This window comes from Jaculus jaculus, chromosome 1 (assembly GCF_020740685.1).
Source record: "Jaculus jaculus isolate mJacJac1 chromosome 1, mJacJac1.mat.Y.cur, whole genome shotgun sequence".
NCBI lineage: Eukaryota > Metazoa > Chordata > Mammalia > Rodentia > Dipodidae > Jaculus > Jaculus jaculus.
In genome coordinates this window covers 52,014,563-52,031,536 of record NC_059102.1, presented here as the reverse complement: position 1 = coordinate 52,031,536, position 16,974 = coordinate 52,014,563, and the positions used below count along the sequence as shown (strand labels likewise).

At 37.7% G+C, this 16,974-nt stretch overlaps 1 protein-coding gene across 2 annotated transcripts in view; it reads left to right on the top strand.

Moving 5' to 3' along the window:
* The window catches only part of Ric1 (RIC1 homolog, RAB6A GEF complex partner 1), a 127,346-nt gene that overhangs the window by 43,261 nt on the left and 67,111 nt on the right, over window positions 1-16,974 (top strand). The window lies entirely within an intron of this gene.

The window sequence follows — 16,974 nt, the reverse complement described above, 5'->3', positions numbered from 1 at the left end:
TCCAGGTCCAACGTTCTTTCATTTTTATTAGGGAGAGTTGATAGGTCATAGAGTATAAGATGAATGTTAGTCATTTACTGTCCCTTTCATCATTGTTTTAAGCATAGCTAGATAAAAGAGGCCCCCAAACAGTTGTTACCTCTTGATTAAAATTGGAGAAACTTGGGCTTTTGCTCTTTAAACTATATAGTTAAATATGTTTTCTTTTTTCTTCTATAGTATGTTTTACTTTTTAAGTTAAACAATGTAGTGTTTTTAAACGTGGCATTTTTTCTTAAAAAAAGGAACAAGTTGTAGAGCTTTAAGCTAGATATAAATATAAAAGAGTATCACATTTCTGGATGATAGATGATAACCAAAGTTTAATACTTACATAAAAATTAAAATAATAGATTTCATTATTTGAAAGTGTTTTAGGAATCAGAAAAAATACTTGAAAAGCAAGTAGCACATTTAAGGAAATAATGTTTCTGGTCAGTAGTAGGGCCAGGACTTACTGTTTTTGTATAAAGGAGTCATCTAAATTGGGAATAAAGCCTCTATTAGATACATAGGTAAACAGTCTCAAAAGAGAAAATACAATGACTATAACCACAAGATAAAATGCTTAGGCTCAACATTGTCCAAATGAAATAATATCACAAATTTAATAAGTTCAAAATTTTCCAGACATTTTAATATATAAAAACTTGTAACAGACTGGAGGGATGGATTAGTGGTTAAGGCATTTGCCTGCAAAGTCAAAGGACCCAGATTTGATTCCCCAGGACCCATGCTAGCCAGATAGATAGATAAATACAAGGAGACACACGTGTCTGGAGTTCATTTGCAGTGGCTAGAGGCCCTGGAGCACCCATTCTTTCTCTCTCTCTGTCAAATAAATAAAATAAAATATTAAAAAAAGACAAACCTTATAAGCTGGGCATGGTGGTACACGCCTTTAATCTCAGCACTCGGGTGGCAGAGGTAGGAGGATCACTGTGAGTTCAAGGCCACCCTGAGACAACAGATTGAATCTCAGGTCAGCCTGGTAATGAAACCCTACCTTGAAAAAACAAAAAATAAAATAAAATAAAATAAACTTAGAAATTTGACATTATTACTCAGTGGAGGTATAGTAAATATAATATTACACACTTCTGATAGTAGGTATACACAAAGATTTGATAATAGTAGGTTTGCAAGTTAGCTGATACACTGACTCAGATGAGATGTGCTCATTAAATACAGTATCTCAGAAATTATATAAATTGGAAAATTTAACCATTATAATGTCAAATTAAAAAGTCACTAAATTATATGTGTATGTATACTTATATATTACACATATATAAGTACACATAGAGTGACGGCTTTTAAAAACAAAATAATAAAAATCATGTAGAGAAAAACTCCAACAGCTGTAATATTAGCATTTAGCAGGAAGTTTCCTACAAGTTTGAGGCCAACCTAGTCTACATAGGAAGTACAAGGCCAGGTAGAGCTACATAGCAAAATGGTATCACCAAAAAGCAATAAACATTACCTCTTTTTGTCAGGTGATTTCTGCCTAGCCTTGTCTGTCCTCTGTCATTTTTTAATTCTTGTGTGGATGCTGCCCTGTTCCTGCCAGCCTGTGGCCCAACATCTTGAGACCAAACACCATGCTTTCACTTAAGTCACCAAAGGTTCTGTTGAAAGGATAGTTGAAGTTGACATAGACATTGCCAAACAATCTGGAATCATCAAGATCATTGAGAAGATTTGGGAATGGATGATGAAAGAAATGACGGCTTTGTTTCTCTACCAAATGGAACACATTAGTACTCAGAAAAAGTCATTCAGTGGAGTACCCACCCCAGGATGCCCTCCTCCTTTTAAGGATAATGGAAACAAACAAAACAAACAGATGGTGTTCATGTTTGGGACCAGGAAATAATTAAAGTTGACCAATGAACACTTCTTGACCTTTTCTAGCTGAAGACTACTACGTAGACATCAAGTATGCCAGGTGTTCCATGCAAGACTGTTATCAGTATGACAAAGCTCCAGAGGAAATTTACAAAACCTTTGATTTTAAAAATGACTTTAGTATCAGATGCAGAGTGCCACAGGCATCTGTGATTATAGTGTACCTACAATGGGAGGCAGAGCCAGGGGAATCCAAAGTTAAGGAGCCAGCTAAGTCTGATGTTTATTTGCAGCAGCAGGAGAACCTTAAAGAAGATGGATTACAGACACCTTGAAGTTATCCTCTGACTCCCACATACGTGCTACCCCTCCACACACAAATAATAAAATTTTAAAATGAACTTACTTTACTAAAGAGGAGGAAACCCAAATATGCAAAGAGAAGCAGTGAGTGTTATGAAGAAAAAACGAAGTGTACTTGATGTAATGTTGCTATACAGATTGCTCCAAATACTAGTAGTACTGCTTTGTTTACAAATGTCAGTACTAGACAAACAATAGGGAAATGCAGTGGCAAATCAATTGTAATAGTGTAATATTGCCCTCACTGACTGTAGATCCCAATCCTATGACCAAATTTCTTCCAATACAAGTAAAAGTTCTTCCTTTATATTGAATAAAAACAAACTATAGGTTCTCTGTAGAAAGTGGCATTTGGGGCTGGAGAGATGGCTTAGCGGTTAAGCGCTTGCCTGTGAAGCCTAAGGACCCTGGTTCGAGGCTCGGTTCCCCAGGTCCCACGTTAGCCAGATGCACAAGGGGGCGCACACGTCTGGAGTTCGTTTGCAGTGGCTGGAAGCCCTGGCGCGCCCATTCTCTCTCTCTCTCTCTCTCTCCCTCTATCTGTCTTTCTCTCTGTGTCTGTCGCTCTCAAATAATAAAATAAAAAATATTAAAAAAAAACCAATAGTTTTATAGTCATGGATAATGTTAATAAAAAAAAAAGAAAGTGGCATTTGGAGGAACTTAACCTCTTATTTTGGTGGGAGGGGGGGTTGAGGTAGGGTCTCACTCTAGCCCAAGCTGACTGGGAATTCATGAACTCCCAGTGATCCTCCTACTTCTGCCTCCCAAGTGCTGAGATTAAAGGTGTGTGCCACCATGCCTGGCATTACCCTCTTGTTTTGTAAAGTGATTTCTGTATAGTTTATTGTCCAGTTGGCACTTTAAGTGAAACTACTTATGAAGTTGTATAGGGTTGGAGAGATGCTTAGTGGTTAAAGGCACTTGTTTGCAAAGTTTCACAGCCCAGGTTTGATTGCCCAGTACAAAGGCAAAGCCAATGTACAAAGTGTGCTATGCATCTGGAATTAATTTACAGTGGCAGGAGGCCCTGGTGTCTCCATACTTAAGACTTTCTGCTACTTTCTCTCTGTCTCAAATACATAAATAAAAATGATTTTAAAAATGTTTTTTAAGGGCTGGAGAGATGGCTTAGTGGTTAAGTGCTTGCTTGTGAAGTCTAAGGACCCCAGTTCAAGGCTCGATTGCCCAGGACCCACGTTAGCCAGATGCGCAAGGGGGCGCACACGCTTGAAGTTCGTTTGCAGTGGCTGGTAGCCCTGGTGCGCCCATTCTCTCTCTGTGTCACTCTCAAATAAATAAAAATGGACAAATTTTTAAAAAAAATTTTTTTTACGGGCTGGAGAGATGGCTTAGCAGTTAAGGCACTTGCCGGTGAAGCCAAAGGACCCAGGTTTGATTTTCCCAGGACTCATGTAAGCCAGATGCACAAGGGGCACATGCATTTGGGAGTTCATTTGCAGTGGCTACAGGCCCTGGCATGCCCATTCTTTTTCTGTCTGTCTCTGTCTCTCCTCTCTCTCTCTCTCTCTGCTTGCAAATAAGTAAAAATAAAAATAGTGCTTTTTAAAAGTTTCCTGTAATAGGGCTAGAGATGGCTTAGCGCTTAAGGTGCTGCGAAGCCTAAGGACCTATGTTCAACTCTCCATGTCCCATGTAAGCCAGATGCACAAGGTGATACAAGCACGCAAGGTGGCACATGCATCTGGAGTTCAGTTGTAGTGACTAGAGGCCCTAGCACACCAATTCTCTCTCTCTCTCGTCACTCTCTTGCATTAAAAAAAGGCCAGTCTGTTGGACTTGCCTCAAAAAAAGTTTTCTATAATAGAGTTAACAAAATCTGATCTTTATTTACAAGTTGGGAACAGGGAAAAGGCAAACAGATGTAAATATTCCCTAAGTGGGGTTGGTTGTTGGATGTTTTTCAACCTCCAGAGTCAAATAGCACCACCACTACTGATTAGCTTAGATGTAGATGGGCTTTCTTAATTGGATACGGGGACTTGTTTTGTTTTTTAATTTTTAATCTTTTCAGCTTTGAATTGTCATCTAGAGATTCAGTTGCTACCTAGTTTGTGGTTTCCAGGGGAAATGTAAATAGACAGTTTGTTAGCTGTTCAATTAAAAAAGAAACTTAACTTCATATGTCATCTTTTATAATCAGTGTCCCGCATGAGGAAAACACTGCACTGCTTCGACCTTGTTTTTGCCTTATCCAGCCATTTGCTACTTTGGGGGATATTTTTGGGGCATAAGGAATGAAAAATAAAAGATTTTTAGCAGCCCAAAGAACAGAAGCAGCATAGATAGGACTGGTAGTTAAGTATCTATTCCTCAATTATAGAAATACTGTTGTCTCTTGTTTCTCCTCTCCAAATCTTATGAGTTCATCACATGGAATTTTTTTCCTGGGGGATCTTAGCTTTCCTGTATTCTGTGATAGCACCAATTTTCATTACCCTCTGTCTGTGAATACAGATCAGCTGATCTTTAACAGTTTTCTTAGTGTTCTCTCTAGCTCTATCTCAAAAGGTCATTTATATGTCTTGAATTTATAGGGAAAAAAGGTCATTTAGTCTTAGATAAATAAAATTTCTACTTTTACATTTTTATAAATTCTATTTCATATTAAAATACCTTTTCATGTTAGTTGCAGAGACCAGTGTGACGACTGGCTGAAGGCATGTTTTTAAATTTACATTCTGGAATTTGTGGTGAAGTTCATGATAGAAATGCTTATATTTAATTTCTTCATAATGAAAATAATTTTAACAAATAAGTTCACATCATGTATACTCTGTTGAAAGCTGAGATCTCCCTCTCCCCTTCTGTTTTTCTACTTGTAGTACTATTAAACACCTTCGTGTTTAAAATTTTTTTTTAATTTGTTTTTGGAGGGTGGGGGAGAGAATGGGTGTTCCAGGGCCTCCAGCTACTATGCACCACTTTGATCATCTGGCTTTATTTATGTGGGTACTGGGCAATCAAACTCCAGTCATTTGTTTTTATAGGCAAGAGCCTTAACCATTGAACCATCTCTCTCCAACCCCGACTTTGTTTTTTTTTTTTTTGTTTTTTTTTTTTTTTTTTTTTAAATTTATTTGAGAGTGACAGACACAGAGAGAAAGACAGAGGAGAGAGAGAGAATGGGCGCGCCAGGGCTTCCAGCTTCTGCAAACGAACTCCAGATGTGTGCGCCCCCTTGTGCATCTGGCTAACATGGGACCTGGCGAACCGAGCCTCGAACCGGGGTCCTTAGGCTTCACAGGCAAGCGCTTAACCGCTAAGCCATCTCTCCAGCCCCCAACTTTGTTTTTGAGACAGAGACTACTATATTGCTCATGCTGGTCTCTGGACTAGTGAATTCAGTGATCCTCCTACATCAGTCTCTCAAATAGGTAGAACTACAGTCATGTGCCACCATGTCCAACTTAACCTTTTTTATTTATTTATTTTAAAGAGACTTACTGACTCCAAAGTTCTCAAAATGGTACTGGGGCTGTATATGGCTTAGGAGTTGATTGTGCTTGCACCACAAACTTTAAATGGCTACTGTATTAAAATTAGGTATATTTAATTATCAAATATTAAATAAATAATTCACTGAAAAGAAAAGAGTCTGAGACTGAGTTGTTATAGTGCTTGCCTCACAAGTATGCACACCTGGGCATAATAGCAGGGGAGATGGAAGCAGGAAGGGCTCACTGCCCAACCATTCTAGCCTAATCAGTGAGTTGTAGACCAGTTGAAAGACCCTGTCTCAAAGTAGGTAGATAGTGTCTGGGAGTATGACACCCAGAATTGCCCTCTGACCTCCACATGCACATACATATGCCAAAAAAAAAAAAAAAACTTCTAAAACAACCATTTAATGAAGCTGAAATCTTCCTCTCTCTCTCTCTTCCCCAACATACTTCATCAGGCATGTGAAACTTGCTACCAGTTTGCTCTCAATTAGTACTGGCTGAAGGGACTAACCAAGGTTAGCAATTTCTAATTTCAACAGTTTATTTTCAAAAATTCAACTTCCTTGAAAGAAGCCTACATATGTGCCATAAGCATCCAGTAAATTGTACCAAATTTAGAGAGTAAAGAGGTCTGAATTGGTTACACATAGCAAAGTTTCCATGAACATATACATCTTATAATTTTATGTCACTGAAGACCAAAGATAGGTTCTAAGAAATCATTAGGAGTATCATATATTATATGAATGTCCTATAGTGTGCTTAGAAAAACCTATCTGTTGTAGATACGGTAGCTGCATAGCTTTTATAGTCTCATTTACAAGGCTGTACACTGTATGTGTGTCTCTGTGCTGGTTACTATAGTCAGTTGTTCGACGACGATATCTGTGTATCTAAACATACCTAAAATAAAAGGTTCAAGTTTTTTCTTCTTATTCTTATAGCCAAGCATATTTTTGATGTCTTTGGGATAACCAAAACCAGAAACCCTAATTAACATTTAACTGGCAACTAAGTAAGTTTGATTATATCAGCATCATCAGAAACACTTGAATAGCAAATGTGTTGTGTTACGTGTTAACAATAGCTACAGCACCACTAAGCAGTAGGAATTTTCCATTCCATTCTAATTTTATGGGTCCACCATTATATATATTCAGTATACTTTTGATTTAAATGTTTTGTAGCCATATCCCCGTGTTTGCTACTGAGTTCAGAGTGTTACTTTTTTTAGAGAGAAAATTTTAACTGCTTTCTTCCTATTTGATATATACCTTATTGTGGGTTTAGTTGATGAAATTGATAATGGATATTAGTACTCTTCAAAAAAAAAAAAAAAAACCTGTTTCTTCTGTACTGGAGAGATTGCTCAGTGGTTAAAGGTGCTTATTTGCAAAGCTTAATGGCCAGGGTTTAATTTCCCCAGTACCAGCATAAAGCCAAAGGCACAAAGTGCTGCATGTGCCTAGAGTTCATTGGAGGTGGCAGGAGTCCTGGCATGCTTACTTTCTCCCTCTCTATGTGCCTTTTTCTCTCAGTTTCTGTCTCTTTCTCTCTATCTCTCCCTCTCCATGTTTTTCATAAATAAATCAATATTGCTACTTCTGCTTCTTTGCCGGGGAGTAGTTTTTCTCTACAGTTTAGCAAAACTGCTGTGGGTTCTCCCACCATACATAGTAGTTTAGAACATAGAAAGAAAACTTTTGTTTCTTTCTTGTTACAGGTTTTTATTATGTAGCCTAGGCTGGCCTTGAAATTTAAATCCTCCTGCCTCAGTTGTTTGTCTTTACTTAAGATAAGCAGTTATGTTCTTTGCCTGTTGATGTGCCATCTTACTGTAGGCACTTAATTGTATTTTGTCATTGTTTTTGTTTGTTTCTAAATGGATAGTTTGGGATTGTTAGAATTATAAAATAACTATTAACTTTTTTTCTGTTGGAGTATAGTTAAGCACATCTCTTTCATTATTATGGGCACACAAATAAATAATTGCAGGGTTGCAGCTCAGTGATAGAGTATGTGCTTAGCATGTGTGAGGTCCTGATTTAACCCACAACAACCCCTCCCCATAAAAAGGAAACAGTCAGGTCTAGGGAAATGGCTTGGTAGTAAAGAACGCTTGTTGCTTAGGAAAGAAGGCCTCTCAGGCCAGAAACCACCAACTAAGTTCATTTCCCCAGAACTCCAGTCCACAGTCGGGAGAGGGTGAGTGAAGATTTGAGAATCACTGGAGCTTGCTGACAGACAGCAGCCCCAGGTTGAGACAGAGACCTTGTCTCAAAGAAGTAAGTGGATGAATTGTAAGAGGACATCTGATACTCTCTCCTCTTGTTTCTATATGTGCATGCACATGGAATGCACACATACACAAAAAGAAAAAAGAAAAGAAAAGAGAGAGAGAGAGATACCAAACAATTGTATTCAGAACCATTCTGAATTTTCACAGAACTGTTTAGAGGACCAAAATCTCTGTTGTCTCAGAGCTTGCTTAGGACTGCACAACTCTCAAGATCAAGCCTGGCACATTCCATAATAATCTTATTATTTGGAAATCTGGAATAGGATCGTTTTTAGTATCGTAATCAGCCATTTATCATATGCTTACTATCATTTGTAAAATATTTATGTGTAAATTCATGTCAAGGGATAAGATTGTCTCAATGATAGAGCACTTGCCTAGAATCCTAGAATATACAAGTTCAGGGATTTGATCCCTAGCACCAAAAAAGAAATTTAAAAATAAATAAGTCAATGGCATTTTAAAGTGATAATTGCCAAGTGAATGAGTGTTGTAGAAAGCCATAATAGTATATGAAGGGAAAGGACTTGTTTATCAGGGGAGTTTTGTAGACAAGAACACTTGAATTATATATGCTCAGAAGAAAATAGAGACCTGACATGTTATGTTGGATAGGAAAATGCTATAATTGACTATATTCTATTTTTAGTTTAGTTTTATTTTTTGAGTCAGGATTTTACTATATAGGCCAAAATGTCTTCACACACCATTTATAGTTCTCATGCCTCAGGCTCCAGAGTGCCATAATTACAGACATGTGCCACCATACTAGCTGTCTACTGAACTGAATTCTTGAAGTTCCTGTTCCCCACACCCCAAATCCATTAGGTCATCTTCCATATTATTCTTTAGCTGACACCAGTATTTGAGATTTTTGCACAAGAGAATTTGTTCCAGTAAATGCTTGTTGAATTTGTCATAGTAACAGTTTACTACTGATAGCACTCCAAAGCGTAATTGACATGTATTAAGGGCAATCTAATTTTTTTTTCCACTTAATAATTCTATGTAATTTTTTTCAAGGTAGGGTCTTATTGTAGCTTAGGCTGGCCTGAAACTCAACTAGCCTCACACTCATGGCAGTCCTCCTATCTCTGCCTCTGGAGGGCTGGGATTAAAAGGCTTGTGCCACCACACCCAGATTCTATGTAATTCTTATGAAATCTTTGAAAATACTATGATTTGCCTTTTGTTTAAAATCAGTTCAATGGAAAATTACTCCTTCCTCAAGAGTAATGCAGATTAGACCCCATAATGGACCTACCTCATGGAAATATTTTATTTTTCATTACCTTTTATTTACATAAATGACTTAGCATTCTTTAGTATAGGAACCTGAAAAACCAGCTAATAGAAAATGCTTGTAAAACAAAATTCTCAAAATGGATTATTTCATTTTTGCTTTCCTACAGTTTCTTGTACTCAATTTGGCCACAATCATTTAGACATGGAGAAAAAAATGAAGACATTTTTCATCAGCTGGGTGTCAGTTTGGTTTTTGCTTTTATTTAGAAAAGCCACTTTTAAAACTACTTTCTGAGCCGGCCATGGTGGCGTACACCTTTAATCCCAGTACTCAGGAGGCATAGATAGGAGGATTGCCATGCGTTCAAGGCCACCCTTGAGACTAGTAGTAAATTTCAGGTCAGCCTGAGCTAGAATGAGACCCTACCTCGAAAAACCAAAACAAACAAACAAACAATAAAAACTACCTTCTGAGTTGTTTTCTGTGTATCTAACATAAGTTATGTGAAGATTTTTAGTAATTTGCAACTAATGTTATTGTCTGGGTTACTTTTTGAGTTGTTAAATATAATGGCTGCCTCTACTAAGTATTTAAGAATTTATAGACATTCTGAAAAGAGGGGGATTCTGGTTAATTAAATATGAGTTATATTGAATTGCAATTTGAAAGATACCTTAAGCTATCAAACCATACAAGTGTTTTTGTTCTAAAACAAGCCTCAATTTGAGCCACATCTCAAACATAAGCAGTGACAGCCTTGATTGTTTATGAGAACTTTGGTATAAGTATTCAGCCATAGTATCTGTGGTGGTTTGATTCAGGTGTCCCCCAGAAACTTAGGTGTTCTGAATGCTAGGTTCCCAGCTGATGGAGATTTGGGAATTAATGCCTCCTGGAGGGAGTGTATTGTTGGGGGTGGGCTTATGAGCTTTATAGCCAGTTTCCCCATGCCAGTGTTTGGCACACCCTCCTGTTGCTGTGGTCCACCTTATGTTGGCCAGGGGGTGATGTCCACCGTCTGCTCATGCCATCATTTTCCCCTGCCATTGTGGAGCTTCCCCTTGAGCCTGTAAGCCAAAATAAATCTTTTTCCCAGAAGCTGCTCTTTGTTGGGTGATTTCTACCAGCAATGCGAACCGGACTGCAACAATACCTGAAAATGCAAAGTGTTTGTAAAGCTAGCTTCCTTATTGTAGCAATAAACTTTTGTTACTGGTTACTTTTTATATAACTATTGTTTACTTATTTATAATAATGCTTTTAACTGAAATTTGAGTAATATAAGAGCATTAAAACTTGTTTACATTTATATGTAAATATAAAATAACAATTTTAAAAACATTTTATAAAGCTATGTTAAAATTGTAAAGGCAAATTAATGTCACTGTTTCAGTCTGGGCTTTAACAAATTCTGTGTATATTATGTTTCATAAATAAAGGGATATTCTTTTTTTCACATCTTGAATTTTGCAATAGCCTGAGGCCTTTTCTTTGAACAATTTCTGATATTTGTGCAGTTTAACTCAGAAGTTAAATTATTGGATTTCATGTACTAAAATAAATGAAAGTTTACCAAAAGTACACTTTAAAGTCTGCCTGAATGTTGTTTATAAACCAGCTATATTTTTAGTCACATAGCTTTAGATATCCAGTGACACACTATAAATGTTTTAACTTCTTTGCTTTGAGAATTGCCGCAATCTAAATGTGTTGTTGACCTAAGCCAGGTGTGGTGGTGCACGCCTTTAATCCCAGCACTCAGGAGGCAAAGATAGGAGGATCGCCATGAGTTTAAGGCCATCCTGAGACTACAGAGTGAATTCCAGATCAGCCTGGGCTAGAAAAACCAAAAAAAAAAAAAAAAAGGTTGACTGAGACTTCACACTGCATTAAGAAAAATCAAGAATGCTTAGACCCAAGCGTGGGAAGCCAAACCCCAAGGATTGTGAGTGTAAGGCCAGCCTGGAATATACAGTAAGACCCTTTTTAAAAAGGAATGTGTGGGCTGGAGAGATGGCTTAGCGGTAAAGGCACTTGCCTGCAAAGCCAAAGGATCCAGGAGCAATTCCCCAATACCGATGTAAAACCAGATGCACATGCATCTGGAGTTTGTTTGCAGTGGCTAGAGGTTCTGGTGCACCCATTCTTTGCCTGTCTCTTTCCCTTCTCCCTCCACCTTGCCTCTTTCTCAAATAAACAAACAAATGGAATGTGTGAACTTAGTTGATAGAGTGATTATCTAACACGCACAGAGCCCTGACATCTATCCCCAATTCCACAAAATCCATAATGGTAGTGCATTCCATTTAACCTAGAATTCAAAAAATGAAGGCAAGAGGGCCAGAAGTTTAGGGTCAGCCTAGGCTATATGAGACTGTGTCTCAAAAAAAAAATCATGATTGGAGAACGGCTTGAGCTTACTTAAGATTTAGATTTAAAAAACAAAACAAACACCAAATTCTCTATTTATTTATTTACTTTTTTATTAACAACCTCCATGATTGTAAACAATATCCTATGGTAATGCTCTCCCTCCCTCCATTTTCCCCTTTGAAATGCTATTCTCCATCATATCCCCTCCCCCTCTCAATCAGTCTCTCTTTTATTTTGATGTCATGATCTTTTCCTCCTCTTATGATGGTCTTGTGTAGGTAGTGTCAGGCACTGTGAGGTGGATATCCAGGCCATTTTGTGTCTGGGAGAGCACGTTGTAAGGAGTCCTACCCTTCCTTTGGCTCTTACATTCTTTCTGCCACCTCTTCCGTAAAAGACCCTGAGCCTGGAAGGTATGATAGAGATACTGCAGTGCTGAGCAGTTCAGTCACTTCTTTCCAGCACTATGATGCCTTCTGAGTCATCCCAAGGTCACTGCCATCTCAAAAGAGAAGCTTCTCTACCAAAAGTGAGAATAACATTAATATATGGATATGAACATTAAGAGAAGTACTTAGTGGGCAGTTTGATAAGCATAGTATATACATTTATCCAGACATCAGCAGACGTTACAAGCCTAGGGCTCATGACTACCCCTGTTTTAAGTTTTCAGTATCGGATGTATTTCCTCCCATGGAACTGGCCTCCAGTCCAATTAGAGGGCAGTTGGTTTCCACCATGACAGGCATACCACTATTGTACCTGTTAGCTCATTTGGCCTGGCTGGCAAAATATAAGACTTGCAGTGTCCATTGTTGAGTATCTTCACTGGTGATTTCTCTCTCTCCCACTGAACTGCATGCCAAATGGTGGCTTCCAGCTTTCTTTCAGCTGGTCTACATGAAGAAGGTTATCAGCTCAGTTTCAGCAGGATTTCTCAGTGGCCATGCCGACCAAGTATGTGGAGTCTTCAGCAATAGGGTCTTACCATCTATTCCTGATGGAAAACCAAGAGCCTCAGCAATGCTCTCTAATGTTTTGGGGGCATCAGGGACCTCCGTGGTGAACAACTCAGTGGAAGGTACCCCATCCCTGGCACTGAAAAATTTTTAGCAACAATCTACGGCTCCTGAGTATTCCGTTGTCCAAAAAAGTAGGCTTCCATGTGATCTATTTATATTCTCTTAGATTTTGATTAGCCTTCCATCCACCTTTCCTTTACTCACTCTCTTCCCCTGACGTCAGTTTGGGCCTTTTCACCCCCATTTATCTATTCTTCTACTTACATATGTCCAATACCATCCTATTAAGTACCCCCTTCCCTTCCTTTCTCTTCCCTTTATATGTGTTTTCTCACTTACTGGCCTTTGCTATTGAGTTTTCTTCCTACTCACACTTATGTCCAGTGATCTATAGCCAGGAACCACATATGAGAGAGAACATGTGACCTTTGGCTTTCTTGGCCTGGATTGCCTCACTTATATAATCTTTTCCAGACCAATCCATTTTCCTGAAAATTTCATAACTTCATTTTTCTTTACCACTGAGTGGAACTTCATTGTATAAATGTGCCATATCTTCATTATCCACTCACATCTAGGCTGGTTCCATCTCCCAGCTATTGTGAATTGAGGGACAATAAACATGGTTGAGCAAGTATCTCTAAGGCAATGAGATGAGTCCTTAGGATATATGCCTAGGAGTGCTATAGCTAGGTCATATGGTAGATCTATTTTTAGTTGTCTTAGGAACCTCCACACTGATTTCCACAATGGCTGGACCAGATTACATTCCTACTAACAGTGTAGAAGGGTTCTTCTTTTTTGGCCTCCTCATCAGCATTTATGGTCATTTGTTTTCATAATGGTAGCCAATCCGACAGGAGTGAAATGGAATCTCAACATAGTTTTAATCTGCATTTCCCTGATGACTAGGGATGTAGAACATTTTTTAGATGCTTATATGCCATCCATCTTTCTTCTTTTGAGAACTCTATTTAGTTCCATAGTCCATCTTTTAATTGCTTGTTTGATTTCTTATTTAATTTTTTTAGTTCTTTGTATATCCTAGATTTTAATCCTCTATTAGATGTATAGCTGGCAAAGATTTTTTCCCATTCTGTAGGTTGCCTCTTTGCTTTATTCACAGTGTCCTTTGCTATACAAAATCTTGGTAATTTCCTGAGGTAGGTCCCAGCGGTTATTCTGTGGTTTTATAGCCTGATCAATTGGGGTTATATTCAGAAAGTTTTTATCAAGACCAGTATGTTGAAGGGTTTCTTCTACTTTTTCCTCTAGCAGTTTCAGAGTTTCAGGTCTGATGTTAAGGTCTTTGATCCATTTGGACTTAATTCTTGTGCATGGAGAGAGATAAGGATCTATTTTCATCCTTTTACAGATACCCAGTTTTCCCAGCACTATTTGCTGAAGAGGCTGTCTTTTCTCTAGTGAGTATTTTTGGTGTTTTTGTTGAATATCAGGTGGCTGTAGCTATCTGAACTTACAACTGGGTCCTCTATTCTGTTCCATTGATCTACATACCTGTTTTTGTGCCAGTACCATGCTGTTTTTGTTACTATGCTCTGTAGTATAGGTTAAATCAAGTATGGTGATACCACAAGCCTTATTTTGGTTGCTCAAAATTGTTTTAGATATTCAAGATTTTTTTGTGATTCCAAATGAATTTATGGATTGTTTTTTCTATTTCTGTGAAGACTGCCATTGGAATTTTGATGGGGATTGCATTAAATGTGTAGATTGTTTTTGGTAAGATTGCCATTTTCATAATATTTGTTCTGATCCAAGAACAAGGGTGTCTTTCCATTTCCTGGTGTCTTCTGCAAATTTTCGCTTGAGTGTTTTAAATTTTTCACTGTAGAGATCCTTCACTTCCTTGGCTAGGTTTATTCCAAGGTACTTTATTTTTTTGTGTGCAATTGTGAATGGGAGTGCTTCTCTGATTTCATCCTCTGTGTGTTTGTTGTTAGCATATAGGAAGGCTACTGATTTTGGTGTGTTTATTTTGTATCCTGCTACATGGCTATAGGTATTTATCAGCTCTAACAGTTTGCTGGTAGAGTCTTTAGGGTCCTTTATATATAGAATCATGTCATCTTCAAATAATAACAACTTGCTCTCTTCCTTTCTAATTTGTATCCCTTTTATTTGTATCTCTTGCCTTATTGCTATAGTTAAGACTCCCAGTACTATATTAGATAACAGTGGAGACAGTGGACACCCTTATCTTTTTCCTGAGTTTTTGGAAAAGTTTCAAGTTTTTCTCCATTTAGTAATATGTTGGTTGCCGGCTTGTCATAAATAGCCTTTATTATGTTAAGATAATGTTCCTTCTGTTCCCAGTCTCTATAGGACTTTTATCTTGAAGGGATGTTGGATTTTGTCAAATGCTTTTTTTTTTCATCTAATGAGATAATCATGTGATTATTTTCCTTCAGTCTATTTATATAATGTATTACATTTATTGATATGCATATGTTGAACCATCCCTGCATCTCTGAGATAAAGCCTACTTGGTCTGGGTGAGTGATCTTTCTGATATATTCTTGTATTCTGTTTGCCAATATTTTGTTGAGAATTTTTACATCTATGTTCATGAGGGAGATTGGTCTGTTATTTTCTTTTTTTGATCTATCTTTGCCTGGTTTTCATATCAAGGTTATGCTGGCTTCATAGAAGGAGTTTGGTAGGATTCATTCTTTTTCTATTTTATGGAAAAGTTTAAGAAGCATTGGTGTTAGTTCTGCCATGATGGTCTGATAAAATTCACCAGTGAGTCCATCTGTGCCTGAGTTTTTTTATTTGGAAGATTTTTTATAACCGCTTGGATTTCCATACTTCTTATAGGTCTATTTAAGTGATTAATCACATCTTGATTTAATTTAGGTAGGTCATATGAACCAAGAAAATCATTTCTTTTAGATTTTCAAACTTAGTGGAGTATATGTTCTTATGGTATGTCCCTATGATTTTTTGAATTTCCCTGCTATCTGTTGTGATGGTTCCTTTTTCATCTCTTAATTTTACTAATTTTCCAATATTTGTTAAGATTTGTTTTGCGTCCTAATATGGTCTATTTTGGAGAATGTTCCATGTGCTGCTGAATAGAATGTATATTCTGTAGCATTTGTATGAAATGTACTGTATATGGGGAGCACCCTCAAGTGATCCAAACATTTCCTTCTCTAAGACCCCCTCTCTTCCAACTTTCACCACCTGCGAATCCCACCACCATGGGCAACTTGGGGACAAGCCATATCATGTAATAAAATGAATGACTAAAAATTAAGACATATTCTTGTAGCTATTCTTAGATGACCTGTGTCACAGCCATCAGGTGGAATTTCCCAGTCCTTTTTTCTAATATCTCCTTTTCCCCACAGTAACCATTCTCAAAACTCTCCCACTGACCATTTTATAATTTACGTGAAGCTCCTGGCCTTGGTTTCCCTGTCATTAGTTTTTATGTTTGCATTTAAAGAAAGTTGCTCTAGTTTTTAAGTACAAAGACTGTCCTGATACAGTTCAATATCTGTTGAGTAGTAGATAATGATGACCTCACCATTGCAGAAGGCATTCATGCACAGGTCAAGAATCAGTTATGATATCCTAGAATTTCTAATCAATTGTTTTACTTTTTTTTGTATCGAAGACAAATGTATGCTCAGATGAATGCAGATGCAGAGAAAATTAAAGATTATTTTCCTCTACTTAAAAAAAAAAAAAGGGCTGGAGAGATGGGTTAGCGGTTAAGTGCTTGCCTGTGAAGTCTAAGGACCCCGGTTCAAGGCTCCATTCCCCAGGACCCGCGTTAGCCAGATGCACAAGGGGGCGCATGCATCTGGAGTTCGTTTGCAGTGGCTGGAGGCCCTGACGAGCCCATTTTCTCTCTCTCTCTATCAAAAAATAAAAACGATTAAAAAAAAAGAAATGTCCTGTATATATGTGTTAGGTCCATTAGTTCTATAACCTCATTTAATCCAGATGCATCTCTGTTTAAGTTTTGCTGAGATGACCTGTCAATTGATGAGAGTGGGGTGTTGAAGTCACCCACTACAACTGTGTTTGGTGTTATCTGTAACCTTAGTTCTAATAGTGTTTGTTTGATGAATTTGGGAGCCCCCATGTTAGGTGCATATATGTTTAGGATTGTAATGTCCTTCCATTGGAGTGTGCCTGTAATCAATACAAAGTGACCTTTCTTATCTTTCCTAACTATTGTTGGACTGAAGTCTATTTTGTCAGATACTAGGATAGTGACTCCTGCTGTTTTTAAGGGCCATTTGCTTGAAACACCATTTTCCAGCCGTTTACCCTAAG